General features: G+C 47.6%; 1 protein-coding gene, 1 long non-coding RNA gene and 1 pseudogene across 4 annotated transcripts in view; 2 read left to right on the top strand and 1 right to left on the bottom strand.

Annotated features, from left to right (window-relative positions):
• LOC115640616 (interferon-inducible GTPase 5-like) overlaps positions 1-2,382 on the bottom strand; it is a 34,753-nt gene extending 32,371 nt beyond the window's left edge. Inside the window, exon 1 of one of the 3 annotated variants that reach the window (XR_003997905.1) lies at positions 2,237-2,320. The gene's annotated coding sequence lies outside the window, so the exon portion shown is untranslated. Of the gene's footprint in view, positions 1-2,236 lie in introns of all 3 variants that reach the window. The other 2 variants (XM_030543509.1, XM_030543508.1) reach the window with 2 other exon arrangements.
• Positions 2,383-2,638: 256 nt separating this feature from the next.
• LOC115640621 lies at positions 2,639-9,507 on the top strand. Its single transcript, XR_003997906.1, has 3 exons — positions 2,639-2,728; positions 3,024-3,170; positions 9,473-9,507. It is a non-coding gene; the product is annotated as an uncharacterized LOC115640621 (long non-coding RNA).
• A 157-nt stretch (positions 9,508-9,664) lies between these two features.
• Positions 9,665-14,664, top strand: LOC115640613 (annotated as a pseudogene).
• The last annotated feature ends 435 nt before the right edge of the window (positions 14,665-15,099 follow it).

The raw sequence follows: 15,099 nt of genomic DNA, 5'->3' as shown, positions 1-15,099 counted from the left end.
CGTTAAGTGAAGAGTTACTGTATTTACCTACATTGTGAGGCTTTGCTCATAATTATTTAGTCTCTTCAGTCTCATCTTTTCTGGGTAGCCTTACACTTGTTAATTCCAGCCTTTCTAAGGGGAGTATTAAAGGATTGTTTCCTACCTGTAATATGTTGCTTTCCTACTTTTTACCAGTGTAGGAGACAACCTAAATTAGTAGTTGATTTACTTTGTCCCTGGGGCTTGTAGAAGGAAGGAGAAATCTTTAAATTGATGCAGGAGTGCCAGTGATTAGAGGTGCTCCACAGGGAAAAAACTCTTTGTCGTTCTTTTGCCAGCAGGGAAAATGCTTTAGTTCTTGATTCGTGACATGGAAATACACAGAAGCCATTTTACAGGAAGGAAGTTGTTGTTGTGATATTAAATGATCTTTTGGGTAAAATTCAGTAGCTTAAATAAATTTGTGTACTGGTATCTGTCAGCTGAACCAAATTAACCTTTTACTGTCTCCGAGGTTACTAGTATTCACCTTTCCCAAAAGTCTTTTGAGCGTGGGATAAAGATGGTAGGTATGGGGGAGACATCTGCTAATGATTCATTTGATAAAAGCAAGGGTTATGAATCTAGTATTTGCTTTTCTCTAGCTCATAAATCCGATAGGTCCATGCTGTACAGGTATTCAGTCTGCAAAGCTTCCATGATCTGTAGACTGGTGGCACCTGGTGTATGTATAACCTCTCATCAAGATGAGAGATCTGAGAGATAATGCAGTAATTGGATTTTGAATAGTTATTTGACTGGACCAAAATTTTGTTGATAACAGCTGTCAGGGTTCCCTCCCCACTCTGAACTTTCTACCAGCTTAGGTTAAGACTTCCCCAAGATACAAATCCTTTCTTTGTCCTTGGATGGTATTATTGCCACCACCAAGTGATTTAGACAAACATCTAGGGAAAAGGGCCACTTGGAGTCCCTGTTTCCCCAAAATATTCCCCCAAGTCCCTTCACCCCCTTTCCTGGGGAGGCTTGAGAATAATATACTAACCAATTGCCTTAAAGTACAGACACTAAAATCAATCAGGTTCTTAAAATAAGAACTTTATAATAAAGAAAAATGTAAAAGAAGCACTCCTGTAAAATCAGGATGGAAGGTAATGTTTCAGGGTATTAAAGATTTAAAACAGGGGATATAGAGGGGCCATAAGGGGAGCAGCAGGGGTTCCTGAGGGGGGATATACAGGAATTGTGGTGGGGGACGTCAGGGGCTCCTGAGGGGGGATATAGAAGGATCATGGGGATGACTGTGGGGGATTCTGAAGGGGATACTGAGGGACCAAGGGGGGGGCAGTAGGGACTCCTGAGAAGAGAGATTGAGGGGACATGGGGGGACGGCAGGGGCTCTTGATGGGGGATACTGAGGTACAGTGGAGGGCTGCGGGGGTTCCTGAGGAAGGATATTGAGGGACCATGACGGGGGGCAGCAGAAGCTCTTGAGGAGGGACATTGAGGGACCACAAGGGAGAGGGAGAGGGACTGTGAGGGTGGTATTGAGGTGTTAGGCCTGAATAAAGATATAGCAGACAAAAGCAGGTATGCCAACCTGACCAAAGTCAGGCTAACAGAGGTTTGTGGGTAATTCCTGAGTGGAAAACACTGAGAAGTAGCAGCATGTCTCACAAGTGCTAGGAAAAAGTGAGATAAGAGAGAAACTGCTTTCCTGGCATAGCACCAGATGTGCTGTGTTCGGGCAGCTCCTTCGAAGAACTGATAAGAGCCCTCAGCCTCCTTGTTTTCACTCCCTGGTTTTGTTCTTTGTTTGTTTTTAACTCCCCTACATTTCTAACTTTAGGCATGCATGTATACTAAAGGTGTCTAGTTTCTAGTTGTTAGAAGAAGGGGGTGGGTTGCTCCAGTGAATAATTTATGATGAGATGGAACTGTCTATATAGGCTTATACTGAAGATGTAAAGAGCTGGCTGGTTCTCTCGGGAGACGAGCTGCTCTCTATTGGTGCGTGCACTTGTCAATAAAGAGCTTTTGATCGGACCTTGCTCGTGTTGTCTGTCTCTCTCGCGGTCAGACAATGAACTTTGCCATCGGGGTTAGAGTCCCTGACAGAGGGACCATGGTGGGAGTGTGGGGGTTGTTGTGGGACCATGATGGGGAGGGTAGGGGTTACTGAGGGGAAATATTGAGTAACAGTGAAGGGGGGCAGCAGCTCCAGGAGCTGGGACGGAGCGATTTAATCCCTTACCTGGGCAGAAACTCTTACTGGCCAGCCCAGCGAGCAGGAGATTCCCCACGAAGCACAAGACTTACCCTGATGCAGGGCTCTGGCTACTTCCCTCTGCAGTGAAATGGAAAGCAAAAGCTTCAGAGATAAGCAGCCCTGGGAAAATTCAAGCCGCACCCTTTCCTGGAAATCAGCTGCAGCCAGCTCTGAGTGCCTGCATATACCAGAGAGCGGGACTGGACAGACAGACAGACACAGGGACTGGAGGGTGGAACCCCCAAAATGTCAAATTGCCTTAGCAAAGAAAGCAAACACTGCGTTTGGAACAGAGGCTCGGTTAATTCACTGTCAGTCAAGCAGCCAAAGTTAGTTGTGATGCAAAACTGCTGATTAAAGCACTACTCAGGGGCTGTCCTTTGACTGGTTTTTATTCTATTCCCCCCCCATACCGCGCACGCACCCACATCCACACGGAAACGTTGTCCAGGCCCCTGAAATAGCAAAACAGGAGAGGTAATGGATAGAGAAATGGAGGAACATTGAGGATACATATCGGGACAGTGGGAGTTCCTAATGGGGGATATTGAGGGACTGTGAGGGGTATGGCAGGGTCTCCTGAGAGGCGATATGGAGGGGCCATGGAAAGGAAGGTGGAGGTCCGGAGGGGGAATATTAAGAGACTGTGAGGTAGTTGGTGGGGCTTCTGAGGGGGGATACTGAGGGATCAGTGGACAGAGGAGGCTCCTGAGGGGTGGACTGACTATATGTTGGGGTTCTCCTCGACGTGACCCTCTTTTTTATCCTCCAGGCAACTTTTTGAAGTACAAAGAAATGTCCAGGTCCAGGATTTTTCCTTGCTGATTACAGCAGAGAAAGATCCACCTCGGCGCCTCGGCTGATCCCTCCACTGAGTCTGCAGCTGCTGGATCCTGCCCAGCCAAGCCCAGCCTGCCAGGTAATGGAGCCCCCAAGCACCTCTCACCCGGCCACCTGCCCCACCCTGGGGCCTCAGAGCCTGGCCAGGTTGTGAGGGGTGACAGACCAGGCCACAGCTTCCTGCCCTGGGCAGGGGGAGATGCTCAACGGGAGCTTCTTACTGATGGACGGGTGCTGCATCCCAGGCCTGCATCCACCACCATGACAGGAAGCGACACTGCCCCCCACTTAAAAAGTTAGGCCACAGGTACACTTTCCCAGTAGCCTCCCAGGTACTTAAATATCCCCTCCCATTACATACACACACACACACCCATACACACTCCTGCAGCACTCCCCAAAAATACTCCTCCACTGCCCCACTACTGTACCTCACCCCCAGTGTTGTTGGTGTCACTAGGCATAACCCTAGGTAACTCGGGTTGGTGGAAGACCACGAGTGACGATGAAGCCCTCCTGCTCTAGGCCTCAGTGAACCAATGTTCCTCCATGTTAGACACTTTGTGTAACCTAATGTGCTAACAGCTGCAAAAATGTAGTGCCAGCAGCTGCGAAACTGTGGTGTAAGCAGTAAGCTATCAGTTTTAACCGACTGGAAGCAGCTCAAGGCTGCTTCAGATAAGGTGTACTTGGGGGGGGAGGAAAGATGAAGCAAGTAGAAACACTGCAGCTGGACAGAAGAGGGAGGGAGAAGCGGGGGATGAGCTAGTCAGCAAAAAGAACAGTTTTTACGGTAAACAACTGGGGTATAAAAGGGAAGAGCCTGCTTGTATTACTGTGCTTGATTTGAGACGGGCCGGTCTCCTTCCACTGCTTTGAGATCTCAAATAAACTTGGTTTGCTTCTCCACCCTGGTGTGTTCATTGGCGCGACGCACACCGGGCAACGGACCCCACTGTTGCTTCCCTTGGGCACTCTGTGCCGGCAACGGTGTCCTCTATTAGGGAACTTGAAATATGGTAACCCTACATATAAGGGGATACACTGTAGGTAGACTGCAGAGAAAACCCATGACACTGGGTCTGAGCGTGAGTCAAGGACTGAAAGGATCCCACCACTGGCTGATGTAGCTCTGCTGACAAAAAGCCCAGTGCAGACCCAGCCATGCCAGCGGACGAGGGTTCCCGTGGTCACAGCTAATGTCACTCGGGGAGGTGCTAGCATAAGTCTGCAGGCAATGCAGAGATCGCTGAAGTAAATGTGTCATTGCAAGTGGAGCGTTATCACCCAAAGACTTGTGTTTTCTTCTTCAGTGGCATTTGCTCCAGTGGCCCCTCGCTGCGTTCAGGGCAGTTGCACTGACTGGTGCAGGGCTTCCTTGAAGCAATTGGCCCCGGCTCTCACAGCATCGATTCAGCTTTCACCCTGTATATCGGTGACAGCATTGCTTCACCAGAAGGGCAATGAGTGCCACACAGCAGCAGGGTTGTGTACAAAGGGGAGTGGGGTTTAATGGTTAGAGCAGGGAGGATGAGAGCCAGGGCTCTCCATGAAAGCCCAGCGCTCACTTTCAAGGCTGAGTGAAGACAGTAATTAAAATGAGAACGTAAGAACATAAAACGGCCGTACTGGGTCAGACCAAAGATCCATCCAGCCCAGTATCCTGACTACTAACAGCGGCCCATGCCAGATGCCCCAGAAGGAGTGAACTTGACAGATAACGATCAAGTGATCTCTCTCCTGCCGTCCATCTCCACCCTCTGACAAACAGAGGCCTAGGGACACCATTCTTCACCCAGCCTGGCTAATAGAAATTAATGGACTTAACCTCCATGAATTTATCCAGTTCTCTTTTAAACCCTGTTATAGTCCTAGCCTTCACAACCTCCTCAGGTAAGGAGTTCAACATGTTGACTGGGCGCTGTGTGAAGAATAACTTCCTTTTATTTGTTTTTAACCTGTTGCCCATTAATTTCATTTGGTGACCCCTAGTTCTTATATTACGGGAACAAGTAAATAACTTTTCCTTATTCACTTTCTCCACATCACTCATGATTTTATAGACCTCTATCATATCCCCCCTTAGTCTCTTCTTTTCCAAGGTGAAAAGTCCTACCCTCTTTAATCTCTCCCTATATAGGACCCATTCCAAACCCCTAATCATTTTAGTTGCCATTTTCTGAACCTTTTCTAATGCCAGTATATGTTTTTTGAGATGAGGAGACCTCATCTGTATGCAGTATTCAAGATGTGGGTGTACCATGGATTTATACAAGGGCAATAAGATATTCTCCGTCTTATTCTCTATCCCTTTTTTAATGATCCCTAACATCCTGTTTGCTTTTTTGACCGCCTCTGCACACTGCGTGGACATCTTCAGAGAACTATCCACGATGACTCCAAGATCTTTTTCCTGATTAGTTGTAGCTAAATTAGGTCCCACCATATTGTATGTATAGTTGGGGTTATTACACATTACATTTCATTTGCCATTTTGTTGCCCAATCACTTAGTTTTGTGAGATCTTTTTGAAGTTCTTCACAGTCTGCTTTGGTCTTAACTATCTTGAGCAGTTTGCTATTGTCTGCAAACTTTGCCACCTCACTGTTTACCACTTTCTCCAGATCATTTATGAATAAGTTGACCAGGATTGGTCCTAGGACTGACCCTTGGGGAACACCACTAGTTACCCTGCTCCATTCTGAGAATTTACCAAAGTTTATTCCTACCCTTTGTTCCCTGTCTTTTAACCAGTTCTCAATCCATGAAAGGACCTTCCCTCTTATCCCATGACAACTTAATTTACATAAGAATCTTTGGTGCAGGACCTTGTCAAAGGCTTTCTGGAAATAAGTAAGAATATAATAGATGGAGATACACCTATCTCCTAGAACTGGAAGGGACCCTGAAAAGTCATTGAGTCCAGCTCCCTGCCTTCACTAGCAGAACCAAGTCCTTTCTGGAGGGCTGTGCAATGACTGCTGCACTTCAGGATGCCTATACTGCATGGTGATGGGGGTTGAGTGCAGAGGGTAAGGGTCGTAGTTCTCAGGGCTGGTAGGAGAACGTACAGGTGTTGGAGGCAGCTGGTGGTGGTAAGAACCTGGAGGCTGGGGAAGGGGGTTTGGAGCTGACATTGGGACACAAGGGAAAGAGCTTTGGGAGCGGGGGCTGGCACGGTAGTGCTCTGCCTGCATGGCTACGAGTGACTGGATAGAGTCCGCTTGGCGCACCAGGATGCTTATCAGCTGCTTTGTGCTTTTCTTCTTAGCTGCTGCGTTTCTCTGGCGGATCTTGTTTTCCCTTTCCCTCCAGTCCTGCAGTTTTTTACTCCAATCCTGCAGTTTTTTACTCTCTCTGGCAGAGTGATCCATAACTGATTTCAGCATGTCGTCTTTGCTTTTTCACGGCTTCTTCCTGAGGTTTTGTAGCCTCTAAGCAGTTGATGATATGGGCAGTCGAGTAGTCAAGGACACTTTTCGAAAGGCAAAAATGGAAAAAGTTAACAGAGGCACCATTGTTTATAATCTCACCCAGACAGTTATTCCCACAGAGTGAAGGAGTTTACAGTCTTCACTTTAGCATACTTTTCCCATACCAAACAGAGTGCACCTAACCCACAGGAGCCACGAAATGGTGAGTAAGGGGGACTGATTGCTTTAGGGCTGTGCAGGGGTTTCTGTGTGTTGGGGAAAGCAAACTGCTGCAGGGGGCATCTACACTGAACAGTCTCCCAACATTTTCCAGAGGAGTTAATCCTGGAAGATATCTCGCTGCTGTGGGTCGCCTGGGAAGAGTGGGAGGGTCTTCTACAGCAATGGGGATTCCGCCTTGGCCCCTATGCAGCTTGCCTGTGTGCAGCCATGGTCCCCCCACCCCTCGCTGCACAGTGGTGCGGATGCGTTAGCCTGACCGGGACAAGGACCACAGTGGCTCTCCCTATAAACTTGCGCAAGCGCATTGCCCACGCTCTGGCTGAAACTTTCGAAGAGATTACCGAGGCCGATTACCGCGACATGATAGACCACATCAACGGGCTATTCCACATCTAGGCATGCATGCATGCCGCCCTAACCCTCCCTCCTCTCCCGAAACATTTCCATCCTGAAAATAAAAGCCACTTACCGGGAACCCGCTCCTCTGCTTGTCCTTCACCAAGTACCGGCTGCTGCGACTGGCTGCCTTCCTCCTGGCTTGAGAAGAGCTCCTGGCTGCATGCCTCCTGGGACTCCGGGGTGTCCCCCCCCACCCCAGTACCCTCAGTTTCAGTTTCCTCCCCCCTCCTCCTCCCCTTCCCCTCCTGCCTCCCTTCCATCTCCCCCTCCTCTCCCCGCTCTGAACTGTCCATCATGGTGTCGGATTGGCGGTGGGGTCACCCCGAAGTATCGCGTCCAGCTCCTTGTAAAAACGGCAGGTCGTGGGGGCAGCGCTGGAGCGGAGGTTTCCCTCACGGGCTTTGCAATAGGCACTCCGCAGCTCCTTTACTTTAACCCTGCACTGCACCGTGTCCCGGTCATGGCCCCTTTCCAGCATGGCCCTTGAGATCTGCTCACAGGTATCGTAATTCCTACGGTTGGAGCGCAGCTGGAACTGCACAGCTTCCTCCCCCCAAACACTGATGAGGTCCAGCAACTCGCCATTGCTCCATGCTGGGGCTCGTTTGGCGCATGGAGGCATGGTCAGCTGGAAAGATTCACTGATTGCACTCCACACCTGGCTGAGCAAACAGGAAGGGGATTTTTAAAATTCTCGGGGCATTTAAAGGGTGGATCACCTGAGGCCAGGGCAGTAGAGTGCGAACTGATGAGCAGAGTGGCTGAACAGGCATTCTGGGATACCTCCGAATACTCTGGAGGCCAATTACAGCGCTTTTGGTGGCCACACTGGCGGAGCAGTGCTGCATCACCAGCACTGCAGTCATTATTGCCCAGGCAGAGCAGGAATAGGGCTAGCACTGCAGCCAGGGAGATGCAGCGCTGTATGTGCCTTGCAAGTGTGGATGGTGAATAAGTTGCAGCGTTGTAAACCCACCACCAGTGCTGCAACTCTCCAGTGTAGCCAAGCCCTTAAGAAGGAACAATCAGTTGCACACATACAAAATTGCATGTGACCGCCTAGGAAGGAGTCCTGAGGAAAGGGATCTGGGGGTCAGGGTGGATCGCAAGCTAAATATGAGTCAACAGTGTAACGCTTTTGCAAAAAAAGCAAACACCATTCTGGGATGTATTACCAGGAGTGTTGTAAGCAAGATATGAGAAGTAATTCTTCCGCTCTGCAGCACACTTCTATGGTCTCAGCTGGAGTATTGTGTCCAGTTCTGGGTGCCACATTTCAGGAATGATGTGGACAAATTGGAGATAGTCCAGAGAAGAGCAACAAAAATGATGAAAGGTCTAGAAAACGTGAGCTATGAGGGAAGATTGAAAGAACTGAGTTTGTTTAGTCTGGAGAAGAGAAGACTGAGAGGGGACATGATAACAGTTTTAAAATAAATAAAAGGTTGTTACAAGGAGGAGGGAGAAAAATTGTTCTTCTTATGTACTTGAAAACTGTTTTATGTCCCCCCTCAGTCTTCTCTTCTCCAGACTTTAATCCCCAGATCCCTTTCTGCAGGACTCCTTCCTACTCATTTCCCATTTTCAATGTGTGCAACTGATTGTTCCTTCCTAAGTGGAGCACTTTGCATTAGTCCTTATTGAATTTCATCCTTTTTACTTCAGACCCTTTCTCCAGTTTGTCCAGATCAGTTTGAATTTTAATCCTATCCTCCAAAGCACTTGCATCCCCTCCCAGTTGGTATCATCCACAAACTTTATGAGTGTACTCTCTATGCCATGATCTAAATCATTGATAAAGACATTGAACAGAACTGAACCCAGAACTGATCCCTGCAGGACCCCACTCGTTATGCTCTTGCAGCATGACTCTGAACCGCTGATATCGACTCTCTGGGAGTGGTTTTCCATCCAGTTATGCACCCACCTTATAGTAGCTCTGTAACGTTGCACTCCATAATGTTTTATGGAACTATGCTTATGAGTGTGAATAGAATGTAACTGGAATATGCTTCCTGCAAAAGGTCTCTTGTATCAAAGCTTATAATCTAATGAGTGTGTTCATCTCCTTTGTTTGCATGTATTAATTCTATGTCTAGAGTTAGGAGAATAACATATAAACTTGTGTTACTGATGTAAACATAGCAAGCGGAAGCCATTAAGAGTCCTTCAGAATCAATGACCTGTAAATGTCTCTGTTTACCTGCAAACCTTCCTGGGTACACGCAGGCCAGCCCTGGAAGAATGGAGGCTGGGGTCTCACAGGACATGTGAACTTGTCACCTGATACTGGAATCCATCTTAAACTTGGTACTTTTCCATTTAGAAGGAGGGGTGGGGACCCAGGAAGACAAAAGATTCCTGCCTTGTGCCAAAGCTATGAAAGAGAGTGGAGCAGGACAAAGGGGGCTGCCAGTCATGAGAACACCCTTGTTCTCCACCTAAGATGTCTGCTGGAACTAACAAGGATTGTACCAGGGGAAAAATTTGGGCTCAGACTAGGAAGGAGTCTAGTCTGTGAAAGAAGCTTATTGGAACATCTCTGAGGGTGAGACATTACCTATAAACAGTTTCTTAATGTATTAGGCTTAGACTTGCATGTTTTGGCATTATATTGCTTGGTGACTTACTTTGTTCTGTCTGTTATTACTTGAAACCACTTAAATCCTATTTTTATACCTAAGAAAATCACTTTTGTTTATTAGTAAACCTAGAGTAAGTGATTAATACCTGGGGGAGCAAAAGGCTGTGCGTCTCCCTCTATCAGTGTTATAGAGGGCGGACAATTTATGAGTTTATCCTGTATAAGCTTTATACAGAGTAAAACTGATTTATTTGGGGTTTGGATCCCATTGGGAACTGAGTGTCTGGGTGCTGCAGATAGGTGACCTGCTGAGCAATTTTTGGTTAAAGTCTGCAGCTTTGGGGGCGTGGACCAGACCTGAGTCTGTGTTGTAGCAACCTAGCATGTCTGGTTCAACAAGCCAGAGTTCTAGAGTCCAAGCTGTCAGGGAAAATGGGCTCAGAGGTAAATTCAGCACATCAGGTGACAGTCCCAAGGGGGTGGAGGGTCTCCATGACTGAACCCGTCACAAGCTCCATCTAGGTTGCTTTTCCCTAGATTGTTTAAAAGGTCATGTGAGACAGTATCAAAAGCTTTACTAAAGTCAAGATATACCACATCTACCACTTCCCCCATCCACAAGGCTTGTTACCCTGTCAAAGAAAGCTATCACGTTGGTTTGACATGATTTGTTCTTGACAAATCCATGCTGATTGTTACTTTTCACCTTGTTATCTTCTAGATGTTTGCAAACAGATTGCTTAATTATTGGCTTCATTATCTTTCCCGGTACAGAAGTTAAGCTGACTAGTCTGTAATTCCCCAGTTGTCCTTATTTGCTTTTTTATAGATTGGTGCTATATTTGCCATTTACCAGTCATCTGGAATTTCTCTCCTCTTCCTTGACTTTTGGCTCAGATCTCTCCTCAGTGAGCTCCTTGAGTATTCTAGGACACATTCCATCAGGCCCTGGTGATGTGAAGACATCTAACTTGTCTAAGTCATTTTAACTTGTTCTTTTCCTGTTTTAGCCTCTGTTCCTACCCCATTTTCATTGGCATTCACTATGTTAGACGTCCAATCACCACCAACCTTCTTGGTGAAAACCGAAACAAAGACGTCATTAAGCACCTCTGCCATTCCCACATTTTCTGTTATTGTCTTTCCCCCGTCGTTGAGTAACGGACCTACTCTGTCCTTGGGCTTCCTCTTGCTTCTAATATATTTGTAGAATGTTTTCTTGGTGCCCTTTATGTCTCTAGCTAGTCTGATCTCATTTTGTGCCTTGGCCTCTGAGGATAGGACAACAAGCAGTTTAGGTTGGAATTAGAAACAACTTCCTGTCGGGATGGTTAGGCATTGGAATAGATTCCCTAGGGAGGCTGTGGCATCTCCATCACTGGAGAGTTTTAAGAGCAAGTTGGACAAACACCTGTCGGAGATGGTCTAGATAATACTCAGTCCTGCCATGAGTGCAGAGGACTGGTCTAGATGACCTCTGCCCAAGTAGGTTTTTATTCTGGTTATTGTGGTTTAGGGCTGCAGTGAGGGGAAAGGGATAAATAGGGTGGTTGACGGGGAGGAGTTGGGGCCCACCCCAGGGGGGAGGGCTGGGGATTAGAGGGGTGGGATGCTAGGATGGGTGACACACAGGTGAGTGGCAGGGAAAGGGGGAGGGATGAGGGGTGAAGGAGTGTGTCAGCCCCACATAGTCTCCTCCCAGGTGCGTACCAAAATCTGGGAGTGTCAGACTCCTTCTCCCGACTAGCTCTCGTGTCAGCCAGGATCTGGAAGGGGGGGCAGCCTGCCCCCATATGGGAGCTGGGAATTAGGAGTGGTTTACTTGGTGGGGGGCTGTCTGAGCCTCTCTCCCTTCCCCCCTGTGCCTGTGGTGGGTGGGCCTTGGCTTTCACTCCCATCTTCAACACATCCCAAAGCGCAACACATACTCCAGACATCACCAGATATCCCTCATGGCGACATCCTGCTCTCCTGGCTCTGCAGAGCAGCGCATCTGACGGCCCCATAGTCTACTCCTGGGAGAATTCGGTGCCAAAATATAAAAAAATATGCACCGCTTGTTAATTACATGTGTGCAGTAGCACAGAATTCCCCCAGGAGTAATAGTCCATGCACCAGGGAGGTTAACCTGTACTAACAGTGCTTAAGGTTTGTGCACAGCGGGGACGGGGATGCAAGTTTCAACACACAGGCTGGTGGGGGTGAAACCAGCCCCATGGGTGCAAGTCTGTAAGTTGCTACGTGAATAGTTTTATTTTTTTAAGGCTGCATTTACACTAACTGAAACATGCCTTTTCCTTTTCTTGTCTGGGGAAGAGGGAATCTCTTGTAGGTGCCAGGATATGAAGTCCGCCCCAGTGCTCAGGAAGGATATGGAGTTAATCTCAGCTCGCATGGAAGCTCTGCATCTAAGGTTGGACCCAAAAGAATTCTTCAATGACTCCATAAAGGCATTTGAAGAGATCATGGATCTTTTCAAAGACAAAGAATAGGCTGAAGTGGCTTCTATAGCACAGGTGGAGCTGGAGTCTTTCAAATCCACCATGCTCAACATCGCCATCATGGGGAGACAGGCGCCGGGAAATTATCCTTCATCAACGCCCTGCGGGGACTGACCACTGAGGATGACGGGGCTTCCCCAACTGGGGTGACAGAAACAACGAAGAAGCCAACTGTTTATCCCTATCCGAACAGCCCCAATGTGAGGCTGTGGGATCTGCCCGGCATTGGCACCTTGGATTTTCAGCCAAACACATACCAGCACAAGGTGAACTTCAAACTCTATGACTTCTTCGTGATCATCGCTTTGGAGCGCTTCAAATGCAACCCCATAGTCCTGGCCCGGGAGATCGAGAAGATGGGGAAGAGGTTCTATTTGTGCTTTCCAAGGAGGATGAAGACTTGCGCAACAAAGAGATCACCCTAGAAAGTTCAGTCAGGAGAGCGTCCTGGGACGATTCAGGATGGATTGCAGGAAACACCTGCAAAAGGCAGGAATAAGCAACCCAGAGATTTTCCTTCTCTCCAGCTGTGAATTCACCAAGTAGGATGCTTCTGCCCTGGTCAAGGCTTTGCAGGATGATCTCCAAGGTCTGCAGAGACTTGCCTATCTGCTCAGTCTGCCAAACCTGTCTGCAGAAATCATAGTGAAGAAGAAAGCTGGCCTGAAGAAGCTGATATGGCTAATGTCTCTCGCTTCGGCTTTAGTCAATGTCATTCCTATACCAGAGTTCTCTGTTGCTTGTAATATTGGCATCCTGCTAGGATCCATGATTGGCTTCAACAAGTACTTTGGCTTAGATGACAGATCCTTGGCTAATCTGGCCAGGCAGGCTGGGGAACCAATAGCAGAACTGAAGGCCGTTATCATATCTCCCAGGGCAGAAGAAATAACCAGAGGTGTTGTAATCAAACTGCTTCTAAAGGAGGTGAAGGGTTTGCCTGGATTAACTGCAAATCTACCAGTGCTTGGTCCCATGTTAACTGTGGGAATCTCTTTTTTAACCACCTACTTCATGCTGTCCAGCTTTCTCAGTGAAGTGGCTGAAGATGCCGAAAGGGTTCAGAAGACTGCCTTGAAGGAAGACAAGAAAAAGCGTAAATGATCAGCAGGCGTGTTCATGAATGAGAGACCCAATCTCAGCTGGAGATTGGGCCACCACATCCCCAAATGTGAAAAATCAAGCTGAAAAGAAGCAGCCTTTTCATTCTTTAACTTCCCCCAGTGAGTCGGGTTTCTCGGCTTTCTGTTGGACTTGTTACGGTAGCCAAACCATTTGTCTAATATAGGAAATCCAACAAAATACACCAAGATCCTCAACTTATGTAAATCAATGTAGCAATCAACCTTGCCATTTGCTGCTGTCTCTTTAGTACCCAGCCTGCACAACCGTCCAGCCAGTGCCTATAGCAGACTTTGTGCCCCTTTTAAACAATGCCTTTGAGTTGAAGAACTGACGATGATGGCTAATTTGTGTGCTAGCAGCCAGGTTACAAATGAATGAGGGGGCTGGAACAAGCATTTCCCAGTAATGTCACCGCAAGCATTCAAAAATCACCATTCAGGCCCCTGAAAATCATACGATTTAAAAAAAATGTTTGGCTTTTTTTCTTTTGCCTCCTGTTTTGAGAGTTTGCTGGTCACCTTGTTCTGCTGTTCTGCACACCCACTAGAAGCTAGGGCCAGAAACAACTTCTCTTTTTAAATAAAATCTGAGATTCTCCTGTGATCACACGTCTCCGGGAAGCTTTAAAGGGAAATATCAATAATTGCAAGAATCACAAGAGTTTGCAACACTCTTGTATCGACTGTAGCAATGCTGTGTTTTCCATCAGGTGATCTGAGGAGCAATTGAATCATATTATGATCCCAACAGCCTGTGTGAGCCCTTGGACAATCCAGCATGTTGCTACAAGCTGGTTATAGAAGCTAAATTCTATATCAGTGGTTTTCAACCTTTTTTTCTGGCAACCCAGTTGAAGAACATTGTTGATGCTCGTGACCCAATGGAGCAGGGGCTGAGGTGTGGAAGGGGCTCAGGGTTGGGGTGCACGGGTGAGGGTTGCAGGGTGGGCCTGGTAATGAGGGGTTCAGGGTATGGGAGGGGGATCTGGGCTGAGGCAGTGGGTTGGTGTGTGGGAAGGGGTGGGAGTGCAGGCTCTGAGGTGGGGCCAGGGATGAGACTTTTAACCGCCGATGGGACTTTTAACGGGCTGGTCGGGTGCACTGACCAGAACCATCGTGACCCAGTGCCTTACATTCCACGACCCAGTACTGGGTCACAACCCACGGTTTGAAAACCACTGTTCTGTACAATCTATCATCCAGTGCAACTGCATTTATGCTGTATCAATAATTAGTGTGCTTGTTTCTTTATGATTACTGCTCGTGCAGATATAGTCGTATCATGTAATAAATTCACTTATAACCTGAATTAAGCCTCTATGTAGATCATGACGACAATGGTCAGAGAGAAAAACCCAGGGGTAGGGAGTCCTGTGGGTTAACCCCATTAATTCCCAGTGACAGGAACTCCCACTGGTTAACACCACTAATTCCCAGTGTCAGGGATTGATGCGGGTTAATCCTGCTAATTCCCAGTGACAGGAAGTCCCACTGGTTAACACCACTAATTCCCAGTGTCAGGGATTGATGTGGGTTAATCCTGCTAATTCCCAGTGACAGGAAGTCCCACTGGTTAACACCACTAATTCCCAGTGTCAGGGATTCCTGTGGGTTAACCCCGCTAATTCTCAGTGGCAGGGAGTCCCGTGGGTTAACACTGCTACTCCCCAGTACTGTAACAAAACACTTAAGCATCGCTTTAAACACAAGACGTCATTGACTTTGCTGCTCAGGGGTTTAAGGT

Source organism: Gopherus evgoodei, unplaced genomic scaffold, assembly GCF_007399415.2.
Source record: "Gopherus evgoodei ecotype Sinaloan lineage unplaced genomic scaffold, rGopEvg1_v1.p scaffold_31_arrow_ctg1, whole genome shotgun sequence".
NCBI classification, from domain to species: domain Eukaryota; kingdom Metazoa; phylum Chordata; order Testudines; family Testudinidae; genus Gopherus; species Gopherus evgoodei.
This window is presented reverse-complemented; position numbering and strand designations above follow the sequence as displayed.